Here is a 14,672-nt window from a genome sequence, read left to right as displayed (position 1 = left end):
CCCCCTGTCTCTTCCTCTTGATACTGTGATCTCTCTTTTAAGGTGATGTCAACAACAGATTTAATCATTATATCACTAGTGTTGGGCAACTGAAAATAACAAAACCAGTGCATTACCATTTTTTAGGAAGAGAAAAAATAGAAAACAGCAACTATAAATGACAAGAAGGGTCATAGACAGAAAAAGAAGTTCCACCTAAATGAACTAATAAACAGTACTGCAAAGGAGGCTGGTGCAGTGACAAGAATCCTCACAGTGCCTGCTAGGAAAAAAAGAAGCGCATGGCCAGAAACTGGTATATAGTAAATTTTGGCTTTGGATAAGGAAGAAGGAAACAGCTGGTGCCATCAAGAAACATCATCAAGATCAATTATGATGATGATGATCATCAAGGTAAGTTCACATGCCTTATTAATACAATACTGAAAATTAGTTGCTAGGGGTTTTTTGGGGGTTTGATTTGGTTGTTTCTTTGTCATTTTCTTTCTTTCCCTCCCCTCCCCCTGGAGTATTACTGACCTCTTCCTTGCTGATTCAAATTCCTTCTCTTTGTCTGCTAAATTAGGATGGTGTTATGATCAACCCTGAGTATGGACAGGCTTGTACCCACTTATCAGAGTAGCAGTACCAGAAATGATCTGTAGCCCATATAAAGATATATCTTGGATACTTCTGGCTCTCTGAGCTGCTTTGTCCTTCTGTTTGATCTTTACTCCAAACCAACAAACCAGGTCAGCAGGAGAGACCTGGTGTGACATGGCCATATTCTGTTCCTCTGTCTCTCAGCAGAACACACATATGCATTGATTGTGGCTTGGGAATGTCACACTTCTCCTTTCAATGCCTCAACCCATGGCACTCAGATTCCTGTGCCATCATATGTGGCAAAGGGGATGACTGGTAACCCCATTGCTTTGTGAACCAGTGTTGAATGGGAATCAGCCTTGCTGCAGCTGTGTTCTCATACAAGATTTCCTGGCATAAGAACAACACAAGTGTTTCTTGTGGCTTCATTTTAGACTTTCTGCAGAGGAGGCAAAGTCACTGACTCCTTGAAAGCAGAAGGAAGAACGCAGAGCCAAGCTTTTAGTGAAAATTAAGTGCTGTATAAAGTCACTATTTAATACCCTGTTATTCTGTATTGATGAGTCTGAGAAAAGCTGTCAAAATGTGGAGTGTGAAATAGGATTTTTCTTCTACTTCATGTGAGATATGTCTAAATAAGCAGAAAGAAGGGCTGAGTACATATGGATATGACTTCTGGGTGGTCAAAGAGAAGCTGTCTGTAAATTGGACCTCCTTCAGGAGCTGATGCCTGAGGACAAGGCTAAGCCTTAGCACCCTTCAGTTGTTTCAAATAGTAAGGCACATCATAATAGTATTTTGGACTTGCCTACCTCACTGAATATTGCCAAATTCATGTGGCCACTATCACACCCAAAGTAAATTATGTTTAAGCATAAGGCAAATGAACTCCTTAATTATTATTACACCCATTTACACAGAAATCATGTCAGTCCAGTTAAATGTGTGACTATTTGGCCACTGTCTCTGCTTCCTTTTTGATGTAGAAATCTCTGGCCTTGTTCCCAAAACTTCAGCATGGCCATGAAAACAGCAGTAGGGGACAATTTGGCAGAGTGAGACCATGTGGCTGTAAGTCTGGAGACCTGGGTTCTGGTCTGGGCTTTATCACAGATTTCCTGTGGAAATGAGATGAATTCACTTAATCTCACACTCCCTTAGTTTCCTCTTTTGAAGAAGAAGGATGATAATAATCACCCACTTAGCAAGGGAGTTGTGAGACTAAGGTAATTAACGTTTCTAAAGCCTGTCAATGTCCGTAAGTGTAACCACTAAATAAGCAAAATGTATTACAAGTATTATTTATTTTACTACGTGAATATTGCCAAAGCCTGTAAATTTCCCTTAGAGTCTGCTGACGAATTAGCTGTTCTCCTAAATACTCAAGTGAGAAAGAAGCTATAGCCAAAGAAACTATCACATCATGCTTGGAGGAAGTAACTAATGAATGAACAGTTCACTCTGGAAAGGTAGCTTTTGGACTTTAAATCCAAGCATCTAGTGTTCACTGTGAACAAGCTGCTGGTTGGACCAGATGACCCACTGTGGTCCTTTCCAACCTTACCCGTTTTGTGATTCTGTGATTATGTGGTGTAGGAACCAACAATTATTTTGGAAGAGTCCATGATCTACTCATGTGCAGTTTCCTAACCTGAAAAATAAATACTAGAACTTTACTAACTAACCCTAGGTGGTGATGGATTTCCCAATTTCTGATTGCAACTTTCAGCTAAAGTGCATAACTCAAAATCTAAATATTTTTCCACTATGTTATTATTGTTTCCATGAAACCATCCTTTTAAAATAAAGTGCAAACGTGATCTGGTACATATTAAAAAAACCCAGCATGTATTTTACCTTCATAAAAATAAATAATTTTCAGTTCTCATTACTTCATTATCATGACTTTTCTAGGATTTTATGGATCAAATCTGCTGATAACATTTTTAATTTGATGTATTTCTAAAGTGTTTTTTTGTAGAACCATTTCCCATAACAGAAATTTAAATATCTGCTGCCACAAATATTTTGTGAGATGTTATTTGTGAGATGTTATCTGATATGACCTGTGTGTCTATATTGATCACACGTGTAAAACACTCAGAACTTCTTAGATCAGCTAGTGGACCTGATCATTAATAGCTAGTGAACCAGAAAGCATTAATATCTGCAAGACACTCATATGAATATTAAAAGTTTCCGGTATTTCATAGGCATTAAAGTTTCCTGCTTTATGCAGGAACATCAATTTAATTATTAAAAGACCATAAAGTAAGGTATGTGGATTGTAAGCGGTCTAAAATACATAGAGAAAACCTGTTCCAAATTCAAGAGCATGCTGTGGACCCGCTCCCAGGGAGAAGATAAAGTAGAGCAATTTCACAGCCTAGCTCACAAGTCTCTCACACTTTGCTAAGCATATGTTCCAACTGCTACTTAACATCTCTTTTAGAGCTTTGTATATTCTGCTTTTCCATCTTAAAATTTCTCTGAAACATATTTGTCTGTGGGACTGCCCATAAACACCACAAGAACCACAAAGCAAAACTGACCCTCTAACCTATGCACCTCTTCTTCTCACCCTGGATCAAAACGGTGTTTCAATTTTTTTTTAAATATAAAATCAAAGAGTTGTTCATCATAAGTTATAGAAGACCAGATTTAATCATGAGTATCAAACAGGCTATGACACATTGATATTATTACTGTGAACATAAATATAGAGGACTTATAACCAAGAAAGAATTTTGCAAGAAAGAAATACAAAGGCTTTAAAACAGCACAGAAAACCAAGGCAATAAGAGAATAGGTCATGAATATGGAAGTCCTTACTTAATTTAAGTTAGATTGTAACAATCTCATGGAGACAATATTCAGAAGTACATGATTCCAACATTCACGTATTCTTTACAGTATTGACTGTCATGGGTCCGACTTAATGTCTGACTGGAAATGTAAAATACATTCTGACAGTCCTAACTTCCATGTAATGGAATAAATGGGTTCTTTTCCTTCTCTTCCCCATCCAATTCCAACTGTCTCATGTTAGTGTGGAACTCTGTGCTTGAAATGAAAGAGAAGTGGAAATTGTCTCTTTGTCTTCCAAGACACATATCCAGCAAGGTGAAAACTTCCAGTATATGATATTTAGTATCCCTTACCCTAAACAAATGAATTAATAAATGCAATGCTATCAGTGCAAGGTCAAGCAGAAGATCAAAAGGGATGCTCCTTACTTCTTTAACACACAAGTGATGGATACTTTCATATGTAAAGTCAATGAAACAAACTGCATTCTATAAGAAAGTTGTTTTCAGTTAGCATCATGTCAAGAAAAACTAGAGAGGAATTACACTGTAAATTACCTCAAGGTAATTTAAAATAAGATTCTTCCTTCATCCAAACTTCTGTACATTGCGTTGCATATGGTGCCATCGCTATCTCAGCAGGACTTCAGAGAAGTCACAGCTTCTGCAGAAATAAATTGCAATCTTTGGTCTGATAGTTTATCATCCAGTAGATTTATGTATACTTCTATCAATAAATCAGACAAGCAGACTCCATTACCCTTACATGATCAGATTCTGATCTAACAGGTGTTAATTATAATAGAAAGTCTGTACTTGATAATTTGATTGCCTTTCTGCTAGGCATGGCATAATAAATTTAATGAATGGATACTGCTGTATTCCTTTTGCAAACATTTTCCTACCTTCCACTGATCATATAGGCATCATTTCACCATCGCTTGGTGGCAACAAAAAGAATAAATTCTTTTTCAAGGACCCTGAACCAAAGAGATTTTTCAGTGGAAACTTCTCTGAATTCTTTTTGCAGAGCCTCTGCATTAAGCGAGAGAGCAATGAAAGATCTTTACTCGCTGCTCTCTGAGTATTTGGGAGTGGAATTATCCTGTACAAAGAGAGAGTGCCTGCAGCTGTCGCGGCAGAGCTCAGAGAAATATGCCAACATTTTCACAGTGTAAGAGCAGATGTGGTTGAAATTGTTGACATGAAGCAAGGGCACAAGGTCAAATGCAGATTTTCCATATCAGTTTTTTCAAATGTCTCTTCCGATTAAGGCAAGGATGGTACTTGGCCAGGGAATTCAACACAAATCTCATGAAAGGCAGAATTGGTTGGGAAACAGAAGCTAGTGTAATGTATTCCAGCTCAGAATAATACTACTCAAGAATAATGCTTTGGTTTATTTTTATTTTGTTTTTTCAATGTTATGAATATGTACTACAGTGCCTACTCTCAGTCTTATGAGTGCATGTAAACACTCATTAATGTTAACAGGAAATGTACAGGATTTTCAAGGGAAATGTAGACCTTTCCTTCTTCATCCACACCCTATTTTGCTAGGCAGAGTTCGAGGGAAAACCCTACAGGCATCGTGCTTGGACCAGTGGTTTTGATCAGCACCATTTTACTTCATACGCTTTTTTACAGAAGAAATTTCATCTCATCTTTCCTACTGAAATATGAGATGTGACTGCTGGTCAACAGAGCTGTGTACTGGGCTGAGCAGGAAGCCAGCACACTAGCAGCCCTGAACACTGTCGACCACAAAGAGAATGGAGCAGACCCCTAGAGAGGAGGTGAATAGGTTAAAAAGTCATATTAAAAAAAAAAAATGTCTATCATCCCCTTCCCTGTTTTTCAGTCTCAAAGATACACGAGCCACAAATTTTTTAGTACAATGTGAGGTTTTTCTAGAAACCTAACTTTTTAAATGAAAATTGAGATTGTCTATTAATCCTAAAGTTGGGAGAGATGAAGCTATAAGGAAAGCATCAGGTGTTGTGAGATTCATCATAATATCTCAGGATTTGGCAAGGCTGCATCCCAGTTTACAGTTAAGAGAACTCATGTTCCAAGCAAGTGTTATTTGCTGCTGAGTACCACTCTCCTGGGTCCTGGTGCTCCAGGACACTGCTTGAAGTCAACTGAGCTACACTTGCGTGATACTGGATCAACGCAGTGGTGAACCAGACCCCAACTTTTATTGACTTTTCAGGCAATCTGCCACTTGGCAGGGGAACTTAGATTTAAAACATAAAAGCCATTTTTAAAGCATGAGGGATTCACTAGTAACAGCAACTGAAAAGCTGAAATTGAAACCAAAAAGGCACAGGACCACATTACCAATTCCCTGAGCCATCTTGTCCCTTTTACTGCTTTCTTAATCTCTACACACTGATCATTAATCATTTCTTACTTGGGTTAAAAAATGAATTAAATATTCAATTTTTTTAAAATCATTATTTTCTAGTATTAATACCTTAGTTCATACAATCTTATTTTCCCACAGAACAGGTTGGAGTTGTTTTTTACTTTTTCAGTACTTTAACCTATTTTGAATATTTTAAATATTTTTAACTTCTGGACAAGTGACAAATATTAGAAATATGAGCTGGATTGAGTAGCTTTTGCCAGACAGATTAAATCTCCAGAGAATTTTTTTGCTCAGTTCACGGACAAGCAACCAACTATTATTTGGTGGAGCCTGTTTGTGCAGTTACATTTTGGGTTTCAACAAATATTCATGCTTGTGACCTTGACATTTTCTTTTTACAGTAAAATTCTATTGTTCCAGAAAGCAAAATGGAAAGTGCAAAAAACATTGTGGAAGCAAACAAAATTATGATTTTTATTTCAAATTATGTCTACTGTACTAGAAAAATAAAACCTTTCCCAGCATGAAGCATTTCTTTATTCTTTTTTGACCACCTTCAAAAGGAGATATATTACACACCCAAGCACATACCACAGTCTACAGCAGTTTTTTAGATATATTTTGATTTTTTTCCCACTTCAAATGGTTCATGCTAAAAGTGGGTCTTCCTTTGTGTGCAGTTCGTTTCAATGAATCCCAGGTTTTCAGCAACTGACATTTGTTTAGTTATGGGGCTCACTGTTCAGTAGCCCTATGAGATGAGTTTGATGCTTTCACTAAACTTTACTGAGGATAAGCAGAACAAAACAATATGTTGCATTAGTGAGCACAGTTACTTGCTTCAGTAATAGAGGGACCAAGTTTTAAATAGTGATGATGATTTAGTCAAAGGTGCTTAAGACAGGCCAGCAAAATCACATGGGGATTCTGAGCTGCTTGGATTTTACCTTTGCAGAGGTAAAAAGAGAATCATAATAATACTGTCAAATGATACTTGTGGTGGTTCACTCTTTTTGGCAACCATTTGTGATAAGAACCCAAGTGATATGAAGCCAAGTGAGTGGTTTTCTCTTGGCCTGTATTCTCTGATTTGTCATGTAAAAAGTGACCCAGTAATCTAAGAAATAACAACCAGGTATTATGCTCTATTCCAGAACATTGCCCTGTATTGAAAAACACTGTGGCTGGTTGGTGGGTTCCTCATGGTAAGAACAATTAGAGAGACAAGTGTGATAATCCGAATTAAGACTTGCAATACGTTGAATGCCTGTAAGGAGGACAAGTAAGGGATCAGTATCTGAACATCCCATCCTAAATTCTCACTGGAACATCATTCTGAAATAGAACATGGAGACCAAAATACATACATTTCAAATGGTTCGGGTGTCTTAACTGACTCAGAGAGAACTGAAATAAGCCTCTAAGAATCTATAAAAGTAGAAAATGAATTTAGTTGTTTATTAGAACCTGATTCCTCTCAGCCAGGCATCGTGTCTAAACCTGTACTTGTGTATCTGCCAATGGACGGGGTCACAACTTGCTGAAGGCTCAAGTAAAATACTGCATTAATAGTGCTGAGTAGAAAAAGCGGAAGAGGTGCCCAAGACTGAAAATCAGTAAGTAAAAATAACTTAAGAAAATAAATTTTAAGTTCAAGGAGCTCCAGTCTGGAATAGGGAAAAGAGCCTGAGATCTGTTTGCTGGTCTGATTGTAAATTTTTTGGGGGGTGGGAGATGAAAGCAGGTAATATCTGTGTGGCATATCTGATCCTCTACCTGCCAGTCTCATTTTTTTCCGTGGAATATTCATTTCTTCTGGCATTTTTCTTATCTATGTAGGTAGCAAACTTTCCAAAGTCATGACTACTTCTTGTGAAGTCTATGTTTCTGCATTTGCAAGCATGCTGAGGGCCCTAAGAGCTAATATATAATACAACATAACAAAATAATAGAAGGTCTCATGAAGTATGAAGGCCTGAAAGAGTATGGAGATATTTTTGATGTCTTTTTTTTTTTAACTTATAGTCCATAACCTTACATATCTCACTGGCTGGATAGTAGACAACCACAGAAGCCAGTCGTAGTGGAAAACAGCAGAAAGAGCAGAAATTTATCAAAGTGACTTTTCAGGCAACTCAGGAAAAGTATTCTTTTCAACCTTTACTCTGGACACACTCTACACATTTTTTATATAATCGTTTCATTATTTACATCATACACTGTGGAATAAAAAGGAAAAGGAAAGGCCATTTATGAGGCAGTAGTCTCCAAAATTAAGGAACTTATCTGTTTTCAGATGGGATACCAGTTTGGCTGAGAATTTCAGAGACATGGTAGGTGCCAGTTTTGTAAGTGCTCATTGACTTTCCTAGTGTTCTATCTCATTAATAGATCAAAACAATAGCTCTAAATTTAACTGATTGGGAAACAGGAAGAAAGTGTACTGAATACATTGTATGAAAGGGCTATAATCTGCAAAGGCTACAAAAGGGCATTTTCTAGCTGAACATTTGCAGTGCTGTTTTTAAGAACTCTGGCTCTTTAGACTGTACAAAGAAGCAGATAACAAAGCCTGAAGGCTAAAATATTCCCTTTTCCATTACCATATCACTGGCCAACACACGATGAAATTCAATTTGTACCCTAGACAGAGGAAAACAAATCCATTAAGATGGTGATAAAACAACTGCCAAAGTACAACAGTTTGTGATATTGATGCTTGGTGTTACACCAAATCCAGAACATCACAGCCTTTCAGTTCCCATTTCTGCCCATTAATTTAAATGATAAAGTCAATGGTAATTGAATGCACTATTTGTAAGTGAAACAATTACCAAAGAAAGCCCAAGAAACAACTTATTTTTTATGGGATTAAACTGTTGACTGAAATATAGAAAGAAAAGAGTAAAAGTAGTGGTAAACCTGGCTGAAAGACTTGTTTACATCTCTGTAATTTCCTGTGTTTCATCTGGTTGTGAACTCCAGAGACTGAAATATTCCTTCGGGCATCAGCATGTTTCTAAATTTTCTCTCTGTTCCCAAATACCCTCATTTAATGGCTAGTATAAGTTTTCTTAGTGCTTTTAGATGTAAAAACACAAATTTCTGCATTATTCTGTTAATGTTAGCACCTTAATGAAGAAATTAAGTCACCAAAGATTCCTGATTCATTCCTGAGTGCCTACATCCCACTCATGTGGTTATGTGACATTCAATGTTGCTGCAAATTTAATCCACAGCCAAGCAGTAGATTGTTTCCTTGTGTATAATTTATATGATATAATTTGTGTGTTCCCCAAATCTTTCATAATCTAGTCTCTATCTGCTGCTTTGGGTACTGGTTATTGATTAATGAAGGTTTTATGGCTTCATAATGAAGATACATATAATCTAACATTAATAGAAAACATTTAGCACACAGGGAATCTGGCAAGGAGCCCTCTTACTTTTCTGTGTGCTGTACTGGATTCACACTTATTGAATACAGCTAATTACATTTGTCTACTTCTGCTACAAAGCAGTCACAGAAATAAAAGCAGTCACTTCATAAGAAGAACTGACAAGACTCACCCTTGATTTTGGGCATCTTTAAGCACTCTGTCGTTTTGGTATAACTAATTTTTGGGGTTGTTTCTCTTAAACATCTCTTTTAGTGTGCCAGGTGTCAGAGCACATATTGTAACCATATTCACACGTGGAAGAATGTGTCTTAGTTGACCAAAGATTATTTCCAAATCTTTCCCCCGAGTTCTCCCTGAGGCCCTTCTCTTCAAATTTTAAAATTAAATTAAATTTTTTTTTTAAATTTTCACAGCTGCTGAACACTGGGAGATTCCATTGACTTTGTGGGTGCTGAGCAGTTCAGGCCACTACTTTTTAAAAATGTAAAATGAATTTGTGACCCTGAATATTAAATATTGAGCTTCAAAACTTACGTCTTTATATACGGGAAAACACAAACTACTTGTTGCTCTTAATAAAACGTGAGACAACATTTGTATAAGGTCAAGTACTTAGTTAATCCCTGGGCAGGCAGGGATATATATGAAGTATAGTGACGACATTGCCTGGAATGCCATCCCATTACCAAGCTCAACCTGGAATTAAGGTCAGCTTGTGAACTGGGTATTAAACAAAGAATGCAGATGCTCTAAATGGAAAGTTTACAGTTTTAGCAGACTGCACTCAAGATCCTGGAGATTTTTACATCACCTATTGACTTAAGCATTACAAATCTCCACAGTCCCCACATCCTTTTTCAAAGAAGCATCTGTTTCTCATGGTTCATTGAGGTATTAACCATTTCAGGCACCAGGTGGTTTTTATGATCAGATTTAAGGCCTGACCCTACAGCCCTTACTTGAAGACTGTTATGCTGTGCAAAGTAGCTTTAATAACAATGGGAGGGAGAGGAGGGAAATGGCTTGTTTATTGCCCATCCACGTCTTTGAGATCATATGTAGTTGATTAGACAAAACCTGTAGCTTGTTTGCTTCCACACCAATCAGCTTTCACACATTCAGCTTGAGATGTAAAGGTCTGGTTGAGCTTTTCCCTGTCATGAAAACCTGCAGAAGCTAAAAGACTGAGGCACACCTGCAGAGCCTAGGATTTTGAGTTGCCCCTATGCAACCAACTGTCAGCAAAGACACCAGTCCTGCCTGTGACACTCAGTGTGGCTGCCATGAGTTATGGTACCAGCTACACAAACTGCTGCTATGCAGGGGGTGAACCGGGGTACGAGGTGCTGTGTGCTCCTCTGACCTGTGGCAGCTGGCTCTAGGTGTTCTCTTAACTTGTAGTTTCTATGACCTAACTTAAAACTCTTCTTGCTTGCTGTGGGCGAGAGCTTGCCCTGCCTTGCCCAGCTTGCCACTAACCTCTAACCCCACATGACTCAGTGTTTCAGCCTTCCCAAGGAGGTGACTTTGTAAGGCACTCAAAATGCATGCGCCCTTTCTCTGCAGATGAGGAGCAGAGAACGAATCTTGCATCCTAGATCACAGAGACATAGGACTTGATGCACCCCCATAAGGCATTCAGATGTACAGTGTCAAGGCAATATATAATGCCCAAAGGAGTCTGAAGAGTATGAATTGTGGCTTATGCATTTTCAGTCGTTCTCTTTGTCTTCTAAACCTTCATTAGATTTGAACGGAAATTATGGAGTCATATTTTCCATGGGTATCCTTTGAGCTTTGTGGCTTTTTCTTTTTCTTTAGGATTCATATATCCACTCCTAATTCAACTCTGTAGGCGCAGCAAGGACTGCAGTTTTTTATCAACACAGATTATCTTCGTAAAAAGAGGCAGGGCCTTGGTGAGATAAGCAGGGGAAGCCTGTCTCTGTAATGATTGTGCTCTGGATAATAAAGAGGAATTATATCCCAAATGATAGCTATCAGCCTGACAATATTCAAGGCCACTGGAAATGAATGGACAAATTAGAACAAAACTGTTATTTTCCTTTTAAGTTATTTATCTAAAGGCTTTTCATGGTCCATGATACAACAGTTCAGTGAAAGTCCAATTTTCTACCCATGACATTTTCTTTATCTCTATAAAAATGAGGATGAATAGTGTTTTTCTCCTGACCAGTATACTATTTTCTCCTGCTTGAGCAGGACCCAAGTTTTGGCAGTGAATAGATGAATCCTTAATTTATCTGTGCTCTGTGATCAAAGCAGGTGAAATACTCTGAAATAATGAGGTAAGAAACTTGTGGAAGCCAAGAGTTTAAATCAATGAGATATGATAAGACAACACAAAGTAGTTGGGAAGAGGCCTGGACTAGCAAAGAAGGGGAATCCTACTATTCAGTCTACACCTTTGGACTTACCCAACTTATCTTCATGTTCTCTACCTTACTTCATTTTTAACTTGCAGTGACTCTTTAATTTGAAAAACAGAAAACAGAAGGTGATTTACAAAAGTTATTGTTGTTGCTTAGAAAGAATGTCAAGAACTCTGTTGCTCTTAGTACATGAAAACTACTTGAAGTGGCCAACTGCTTTGTCGTGTGAAAGTGTGTTCCGCTCAGAGGGGAAAAAGTTGTATTTTCTAGGAAAGAGATTGTATCCTAATGATGTTTAGAAAAAGAAAGGAAACTGGCAAAAAGCAAAATATAGCCTAAGAGTAAATGGCAGGCCTTGTGGTTTTGTCACAGTAGTTCCTTGTTAAACTAAGTTCTTCCAGAAAATTATGTTTTGTTGGTATTGTGAAATGTCTAACTTAATGAGAAACAAGCATGCTGCCAGGGGCCCTACATGGATACTAACCCATGAACAATGTTTTCTACCAACACCATCAACAGGAACACAAATGCAGACAGTTTGAGGAGGGCCAGGGAGAGCCTGCTGAAAACCAGAAAATACGATGGAGCAGTGGGAGAAAACTACAGGCAATGTAATTGTTTGGGTTTACTTTGGTTTGATTTTTTTAGTTGTTTTTTTTGTTTTACTTCTGCCTTCTTGTACTTGGTTCAGGGGATTGAAACATCTGTTAGTTTGGAGAAAAACAGTAAAATTTTTTAAATAGGTATGGAATTTTCAGAAATTCTGGGGTCAATGTCTGACAAAGAAGCTAAAGCATTTTAGAGTATGTATAATTATTTGCTTCTATGAAACTCACTGTAGGGATAGATACAATTTCAGAAGAATATGTAATGGAAAGTTAGGAACTCGGTTTTCTCTATGAAGGCTTTCTGCCTAAGTGATAACTCTTTCTCAAAGGTAGTTTCAATGCTTTCCCCACCCCACATGGCAAGAGAAGTTCTCAGCCTCTCTCTCTGAGAGGAGAGAGATAGTCCTAACAGACATGCACAGAGGCCTTGGGAAGGCAGGGAGAAATAGAGAGGATAAAGGGCCTCTGAAGGGGCTGGAACTTGTGTTTTTAACCCTGGAGGCCAGATGTGCCGCATCGTAAAAAAGTGATCCTTGCATCTGAAATAAACCTTTTTTTTAATCCTTCCACTGCCTTGGCATGCTTGCCTATGTTTACCTTACACTCACAAAGTACATCATCATTACAGAGGTAGGAAAATAACAAATAAGAAGGAACACAGAATGACAGAATGTTTGGGGTTGGAAGGGACTTCTGTAGATCATCTAGTCCAACCCCTCTGCTAAAGCAGGTTCACCTAGAGCAAGTTGCACAGAATCACATCCAGGCAGGTTTTGAGTATCTCCAGAGAAGGAGACTCCACTCTCTTCTTTTCAGACACAGAAGTCTAAGTCACTCAGAAATCTAAAGCAGAATAAGCAATTAACAGCCATCCCCAATGTTCTCTTTATTGCAGGACTATCTGTCTTTCATCTTTAAGAGAAATCATGTGTGTGGCACTTTAAAGGAGAACAGGAAGGTATATAATCCAAAATTGTAATTAGAAACTGTGGTTAAATATTCAGTAGTATCCAAGCTCTACAAACACTCTGTCAAGACTTTTTCCCTGACCCTGTACCCATTGTGTGTCAGAAGTATGCACAGTAAAGAATCTTGCACATTAAATAGTTCATTTTAAAGGTTGCTAAGCCATACTAAGGTCAAGATCCAGACAAAATGAACTTCAGCTGTAGAGACAAAACCATAAAGCAACGAGAGAAAATGGTAAGGCAGATATAGGAGATAAAAATGGGGAGCTGAAAAACCTCGAAAGTCAGAGCCAAGAAGAAATCCTGAACTAAACACTGGAAAGAAACAAAAAGAATGAAGAGGAAGGCGACATGGCATGAGTATGTATGCAGAAGGTAGCATAAAAAAAAATACAGCTTGGATTCCAAAAATTTTCATGCTAAAAAGTATCTGATAATCTATCATGCATTTGGAATATACTTACAGACGCAGAATATTGATGTGGGTATAACAAAATTGAGCTGTGACTAAAGATTCCAGGGAATTTTTCTCTCTACCAGCCGTATAAAACCTGTTCATGAGGTGATATATTGTCTTTTTCAGCACAAGTGTGAACATCTGCATGTACATTTAGAAACTTCATTGGCGTGAATTTGCCTCTGTCATGAGAAAGGGAACTTCAGTGAATTCTTCATCCATAAAAATTCAACAGAGAGGAAAATCATAATGAGTGTGCTACTAAGGGCGTTTTGTATAGAACAATAAGGTAATAAACATCAGGGTATAAACCCACAGTATAAATAAAAAACATATTCTATATTAACATATAATAAATCTATATATAGGTACCTAGGGAATGCAATATTTATTAAAATAATGATATTTTTACTATAATAGAGGTTTGGGCCACAGAATCACATGCAAACCCCTGGATTTTGGTATATTACGAGATGTTAATTAATTTATGTGCCAACAGTGACAGGAATTACAAATCAAACTCTCACTTTTCAAGGTGTGACAGACCCTGATTTGGGCTGCTATAGAAACATGTTTCCTGTAGATTAGGAAAATGCCACCGTGTGTTAGCTGTCTCAGTCACTAGCTACCTGATCCCAGGCATGAATTGTAAATTACAGCTAACTTAGGCATTCAGGTTAAACCTGCAAAGGGCTCACTACCCAGCTGCACAATCTCAGCTAGAACTTGAGGGAGTGCAGGAGAAATGCTCGGTCTCTAACCCTGTACCATGATACAATACAGGGGTCTCACGGTGCATAGCAGGTTTTTATAGCTCAGTGAAAAGACTATGTGGGAAAAGTGTGGTTCCCAATGACCTTTCTAATGTTATTGACCATTGGGATTTACCAGATGCTCCTTCCTCACAGATTTGAGGGCTATAATTATGAGTGGCTGTAAAAGATGCACCAGGAGAGCAGCACAAGTTCAAATGGGGGTCTCAAGAGACCTGTTTCAGGGGAAGAGCACTGTTCAGGGTAATACAGTACAGTGTTTTTAACTTATGCATTCTAGCATTAGCAGAAATACAAAGAAAAGGA

The sequence above is a fragment of the Pseudopipra pipra genome, chromosome 3, assembly GCF_036250125.1.
Source record: "Pseudopipra pipra isolate bDixPip1 chromosome 3, bDixPip1.hap1, whole genome shotgun sequence".
In the NCBI taxonomy this organism is placed as follows: Eukaryota; Metazoa; Chordata; class Aves; order Passeriformes; family Pipridae; genus Pseudopipra; species Pseudopipra pipra.
The sequence above is the reverse complement of the archived record's forward strand: the minus strand, read 5'-3'. Positions refer to the sequence as shown.